We start from the raw sequence: 7,269 nt of genomic DNA on the forward strand, positions 1-7,269 counted from the left end.
GATACTTTGTTCCTTCTTAAAAGGGGGAATAAAATACCTATGGAAGGAGTTGTAGAGACTATAGAGCAGAGACTAAAGGAAGGACAATTCAGAGACTGCTCCAACTGGGAATCCTACCCATATTCAATTATCAAATCTAGACACTATTATGGGATTTCATTTTTAAAGACAGTGTTCTTTCTCTGAAGCCCAGGCTGGCCTGGATTCATGACCCTCCAGTTGTTTTCCTTTGTGATCAAAACTCTGTGATCAAGTCTCTGCATGGCTTTTCCTAAGTAGTATATAAATATTAAACTGACTCATGCTATTTACAAGAAGCAGAACAGTGATCCTGTTACTTGCTATGCATTTGTGGAGTGTGTGTGAGTGTGTGTGTGTGTGTGTTCTGACTTGACTTTCCCTAATGTCCCTAGAGAGGAGGATATTAGCAGGTTAATGAGTTTCTCTTCAGATTCTAATAATTAAGCACATTGTTTAAGTAACTGGGTGTTCTTTGATTTTAGTGCTCATGACTGGCAATAAATGTCTTCCATATTTACACGCAGAATTTGTACCTCTGGGAAGACAGAGAGCTGAGTGCCATCAGCTTTGTCACAAGGCACACTAGATATTACTGAGTCAAGCTAGTATTCATTTAGCTTTGGAAAGGAGGGCAGAAATGTACTGATTTGATTACTTTCCCTTTGTGAGGTGATGATATATGTAGGGACTTGCTTCATATTTATTTACTGTCAATGTATGCTTATTTGCTGCTCTTTTTCTTGGCTTCAGGTGTTTAACCATTGGTATTGTCCCTTCAAGCTTGTTTCCTTCTCAAGATATACTTTGAATTTCAAGATTCAGTTAAGTTCTTACCAGACATATTGGGTAAAATTCAAAATTAACCTGTAAGTTCCACTCACCCAAGGACCAGGTAACTTCTTGGGATGCTGGAAGTTGTAGTTCTTGGAAAATAACAACATCACATGGGAAACTTTGGTGGCTATATGGATTTGTCCTTAAATCCTTAAATATCTCTCTCTTACAAAACATGTCTCCAGGGCACTCAGCTGGGACTTCCAGGGAGTCATCATGACCAAAGCCCATCTTCGTAAGTATTTAATTAAAGTTTGATTCAAATTTAGTTCAAAATGGTAAAATTAATTTTTCTCTGGTAAATCTCAGGATTAGATAAGAAAGACCATTCCACCCCAAATTTACCCTGGCTCCATGTGTGTGTGTGTGTGTGTATGTGTGTGTGTATAAATATATATATTGTGTATGTATGTGTGTGTGTATATAAATATATTGTGTGTGTATGTGTGTGTGTTATATTTCCTTCACATCCAATGGCAGCTTCCCCTCCCTCCTCTCCTCCCAGTCTCTTCCTCTCCCCTCTTATACAAAATTGCCCAAGCTCCGCCTAATGTTTGACTGTGGGTCTCAGAGAATCTAAGCCTAATAGGTTCCTAAGTGTCTGGATTGTACAAGAAGGCTATAAGAAAATTTCTCTGGATCAGACTGGTGAACTGAAGTAGAGGACTCCAACTGTTAATATATTTGTCCCATGTTTTCTGTTGTTGTTGGCTCTATGTTTTCCATCCATTGTCATTCTGACTCTGTGTCTTGTCTTGTGGATGTACCCATCATTATATGTCCTGACTTTGGGTGACTATATAGACAAGTGACTGGATTGATATGGTGCCCAAAAAGTCCCTCCTAAAACTAAAGGAGCTTTAGAGACATGGGATATGATGGGTTTGTGCACAACGGGCCCTATACCCACTTATTGTCACTCTCTGATGTGGATATGGCTAATATTAAAGTTGTTTTATACTGTTATACTTTTTTAAAAAGCTGGCTTTGGAATCAGGTTTGGCTCACTCCTTTTCAGAGCCAGGCACGCTTTTAAAAGTCTCTATCTATGTCCAGGATCAGGAACTGTGACAAACAAAACAAAACAAAGAAATTATTAGTTTTTTTTATTGGATATGGTTACAAATCTGAAATATCTATAACAAAATGTTAACATAAAACTGGTAACATAGAGTTGATGATTAAAAGTTTGTGCATAGGTAATCTTGAGGGAACCATGTGGCATGATTCCATTTTGGAATATAAGCAACTCATGACTTGCTGCCATCTTTAGACAGCTCCATGACTCATTTCCATCTTGGCTAGGGTAGGAGAGGGCAGATGTCATATGTCTTCACCACCATCTTTGGACAGCCATGTGGCTGGCAACTGTCTTTGTTGGAGGGGATGAATGTTCTATGGCTACACTGCTATCTTGGTTAAGGGCAAACCTGTGGGTATGATATATGGGCCAACCAGGGAGACAACAGGTCTCTAAAGATATGTTTAAACTAGGATAGGATTTTTGTATGTTAATTACTGTCCTGTCTTAAAAACAAGGTTTATAAGAGATAGGATTTAAAAGCAATGCATGTTTAATGAAATATTAAAATGGAACCTCCATGCATTCATATACAAGAGCACACCTTGCTGGCAGCCAAACTTTGCAACATAAGTATCACTTAGATGGCATTGATTTTGCAGACAATAGGTTGTTTACACTGTTGGAGCTTGGTTTTGCCTTGTACAGATTAAGCTTGTACCCTCTGTCTTCACTCTTGAAATAACAAAGGTACCTCATTCTAACATTACTAGAACACACAGTTGATATATGTTAATTTTTTTAAAGAGGAAAATTTGGAGTTCTAAAGAAAAAATTTAAAAGCCTGGATATTTGTGAGGATCAGCTTTTAAAGTATTTAAGTTTATGATTTTGGGACATTTTAAATTTCTCAGATACTTTATTATAATGTCTTTATTAATATGTGACTTTTAGAAATAGATAAATACAAGGTTAAAAGTTAGGACCATGAGCACCAAATATCAACGAATTCTTTGGTAGGGGTAGCCTAGGGTAGCCTGCATGTTTGCATTACAATTCATAACAATGGCAAAATTGCAGTTGTGAAATAGCAATCAGAAAGATTTTGTGGTTGGGGGATGACCACAACATGGGAAACTGTTGAAGCGTTACAGCATTGGAAAAGTTGAAAACCCTTAGCGTAGAAAATGTCTCTCCTTATTTAAGATCTATTCATGCTAACAAAGACTGATTTAAGAATTTATGTCTAACCTCCTTGTCTTTACTAACATTGTTAAGCAGTATTTAATTTGGTAAATTGAGTCACATAAAAACTGTTTTAGTTTATAATAGTGTACTATGTAAATTATTAGATAGGAAAAAAAAGGTTCAAAGCCATGCTAAAGGTCTAAGAATGTGTCCTAAGGTATCTAAAAGTCTGAGAATGTAAAAGCTTAATTAAGTTTTGAGGGTCTCAGATTTTGATCTCTCCCCTGGTCTTTGGATTCCTCACATCCCCCAAATACTAGGGCTATGAACCTAGAAGTTACAAATGTAAGATTTTCATCTTAAGTTTCTACGACTTTTGTCATAGTCTATACTTGTTGCAGCAAATTTTCATGTGGTGGTGATCACCTGTGGACTGACAACTGCTGAGCTCTAGACTTTGCTGATGTGATTACTTCCTGTCCTTAGCTGGCCCAGCTAACCAGATGCTTCTGATAAATGCCACATTGGCCAGCCTCTGACTAGCCTTTCAGCCTTCCTGGGCCCTGACAATGATGCCCTACTTTTAGATTTAAGTAGATACAGAACATAGTATTTTGTTTCCTGCCCCACTAACAGGATGAAGGGTTAAGTCAAAAGGAACTTCCCTGACATAGGGGACAAAGCTTCTACCTATGATGCCAACTGGCATACCAGGAAAGTGGGCCCAGATTTATCAACTGGTTGATTAATTAATTGAACTAGTTCTACAGTATGATAGGACACTTGGCCTGCTTTATGCAGAACAAAGAGGCATTAGTTTGTAATCCTAGCATTAGAGAGACTAAGGTAAGGGTATCATGAGTACAAGATCAGTTCCACAACTGAAAAGAAAATGGCAAATGAATGGATTGGGTTTAGTTTACATGGTAATTGAAGAGATATTTAGTTTACATGGTAATTGAGAAAATCTATGAGTGGGAAGCATGCATTGCATCCATAGATGAGCCTCTGATTTTACATAAGTGCTGTATGATGGAGAGAGGCAGGATATAGGGATAGAAGATGTTCTGCTGTTGATCTTTGTCATTTCCTCTATTTTCTTATAAAGGAATTACCAAAGATCCATTTTAGTTTCTCATTACCCATCTAGGTAAGTGCTGAAGCTTCTTTTGGAGAAGAATTAATACTGGCATATCAGGATTAATTGAGGAATGGGAGCTGAGGAGAATAATATGGTGGAGGAGGAAAAGTGTCCAATAGTTAACCTTGGAAAGAAATAGTGAACATATAACCCAAAATGGGGGTAAAAATCAGGAAGTTAAAGATGAGACAGAAATTTCTCTCTGTAAATATTTGACTACAGGATATGCTCAGGGACAACATTCTGGTCATTGTGTCCTTGGACGTAATGGCCTATTCTGAAGATGGCAGCATCAAATGACCACAGGGGCTCTTGGAGAGGTCTGGGCTAGAGAAAAGAGTAGGAAATGCTTGGAAGCCAACCAATAGGGTGGGGATGTGTGGGAAGGCAAGGGTAGAATCAAAAGTCAGGATGGAATGTACTTTCATATTTTTGTTTAGCCTCAACACTGTCTAGAATCTTGAAATTCAAGGTGGTATCACTCTTTGCTATAGACCAGGGATTCTCAGACATTTAATGCTCATGTTTCTGTTATCGCTGTCAAGGGACAAGGCTTTCAGCAAGATGAAAGCCATTCCCTCATTTTTTCCAACTTAAGACATTTGTGTGTTTACAGACATGCTGTCAACACATTTATGATTTTTGATGACTTTCAAGAACATGATCAGTTGCAGAAAGGCCATTGGACATAAATGTAATTGCTACAGGGCATCACAGTGCTTTGTTGATAGCTAAGAGAACCAGAAACAGAAGAAACATGGGGGTTTTCTGCTTATTCTCAACAGACTACAGAGGTTACAGATGGAATTTGAAGCCATGTAAGGAATGTGGGTAAGAGACTGTGTGACATGTCCAGCTGCAATTGATAGCATCCTATGAGCTGAACTTTTCTAGAAAGTGAAAAGCTAGCACAGTGAGCTAGGCCCAGGTGGTGCCACTTGTCACACTGACTCTGGTTTTAGAAAATGAGGTAAAATCTCTGGATTTTATTCCCCTATGTATGAAAAGAGGAAGGTATTATTTGTCATCATGATTGGCTTCAGGTGCCTTTATTTATTGCTGTTATTTTGTACCTCAAGATAAGTAAATGTTGTTATGAATGAGCTCTAGTTTTTGAAGAAAATTTGATTGAAAATAAATTGGAAGTTTCCATAGTTGGTTTGATATAGTTTAACATCATTTTTGTCTATGAGAACTGTAAATATTTTAGTCTTTCTCACTGATTAAATGTTTTTAATAAGCTTTATATGAATAGCAGAAAACGACTTCATTCAAGTTTATGAAATGACATCCTGAATTTTCCCTACAAATATAAAAGAATTTCTGGAATCATACTGAGATTTGATAGACCATTTTTATTTACTTAAGCAGAGGTTTATAAAAATATGTGTATGTTTCTCTGTCTAAAGAGTTGAGAATCCTTGAGAATGCACAGAAAATTTTGTAATTTTGTATGGTGATTATCTTCTGCAGTAACATTGTATGTATGTAGTGGTTTAAAAAAAGACTGGAACTAGAGTAATAGTCAAACATGTATCTATCTCTGTATTCTGCTTTTCTCCAGATCCTTTCTGCTTTTATTTCCAATTAAATGTAATGGTTTTAAACACTTTCTGGCCATTATTGCCCTTTGAGTCCATAGAATTCTCCTCATCTCTTGTCAGACTGGCTGAGCAGGGTGGCATTCATTGGAGGAATAACATCTGCCTGGGATTCAGTCTACCCTAGAGCAACAACAGGTCTCCCTGGGTCAGAGAGCATTGACTAGTAACCATTGCCTTCCATTCAGGGAGCAGAGAGGGCAATTTCTGTCTCCCTCTCTTTGTCTCTGACTCTCTCTCTCTCTCTCTCTCTCTCTCTGTTATTTGGTCTGTCATTCTCTCTCTCTGCCTTTCCTCCTCTCTCTTTCTGTAACTTTAATTTTTCAAAACCTATTTTTAGTGATGGCTTTTTATTTTTTGTTGTTGTTTAGTTTTTTTTTTCAAGACAGGGTTTCTATGTATAGCCCTGACTGTCCTGGAATTCACTCTGTAGACCAGGCTGGCCTTGAACTCAGAAATCCACCTGCTTCTGCCTTCCAAGTGCTGGGATTAAAGGCATCCACCACCAGTGCCTGGCTAGTGATGGCTTTTTAATGCTTTAACCTCCTCTGTAGCTTACCACCCATCAGAGGTAGTGGGAAATAAAGGATATGGGGGAAGTGGACCTGTTTAGAAGGGTTCTTTGGAGCAACTCCTGTCTGTGTTGTCATGAAATCAACAGTTCAGTTCACCAGTTAGCAGGCAGCAGCAGATCAATCCACTCACAAACACTTCATACATACACCAGCAGTCCAGTTTGATAGAGTCAGGATAGCAAACACGAATCAGCAGCCATGGCACTACTTAGCAGAGACAGCCAGGCCTTAGCCTTGGCTTGAGTCACCAGGAAGAACCAGGAGGAAAGTCAGCTCTTTGCTGTGTGTCTCTCAGGTGGCACAAGCTAAGATCAGGGAAGACTCTAGATCAACGAGAATTGCACAGCTAGCTCTATAGGCAAGCCTAGCTCAGCCTCCTTCACTGTCCGTTGAGTCCTATTCACACCCTCCAAACATCACAGGCCTTGCCTCAGCACATGTGTTTGTCTCAGCTGACATCACTCTTCCAATCAGCCCAAGTCTACAGAAGTGGCAAGAAACTTCAGCAGACCAGCAGAAGTTTTTTGGTGCTTTTCTCTCTATGGAGTCCTGACAAATACAGCTCAACTACACAATGTAAGATGGACCAATACATATGTGTCATTAACAAAGAATCCTTTATCATGTGTCCTTTCACATGCTTGTTTTAGCAGAACATCCTTTCTCCTGAGTCTGCTTTTGAGAAACGTTCCTTCACAAGTCTGCCTTAGCCTTTCACCTGTGTCCACTTTTCACAAGTCTGCCTTAGCCTTTCACCTGTGTCCACTTTAAGGAAAAAATTCATGTAAGTGTTTGCTCCAGCAAAACACCATCCAACACAACAGGCTTTGACTTTCCGAAGAACCCTTAAGTTTCTCTCTCTCTCTCTCTCTCTCTCTCTCTCTCTCT

Source organism: Mastomys coucha, chromosome X (genome assembly GCF_008632895.1).
Source record: "Mastomys coucha isolate ucsf_1 chromosome X, UCSF_Mcou_1, whole genome shotgun sequence".
NCBI lineage: Eukaryota > Metazoa > Chordata > Mammalia > Rodentia > Muridae > Mastomys > Mastomys coucha.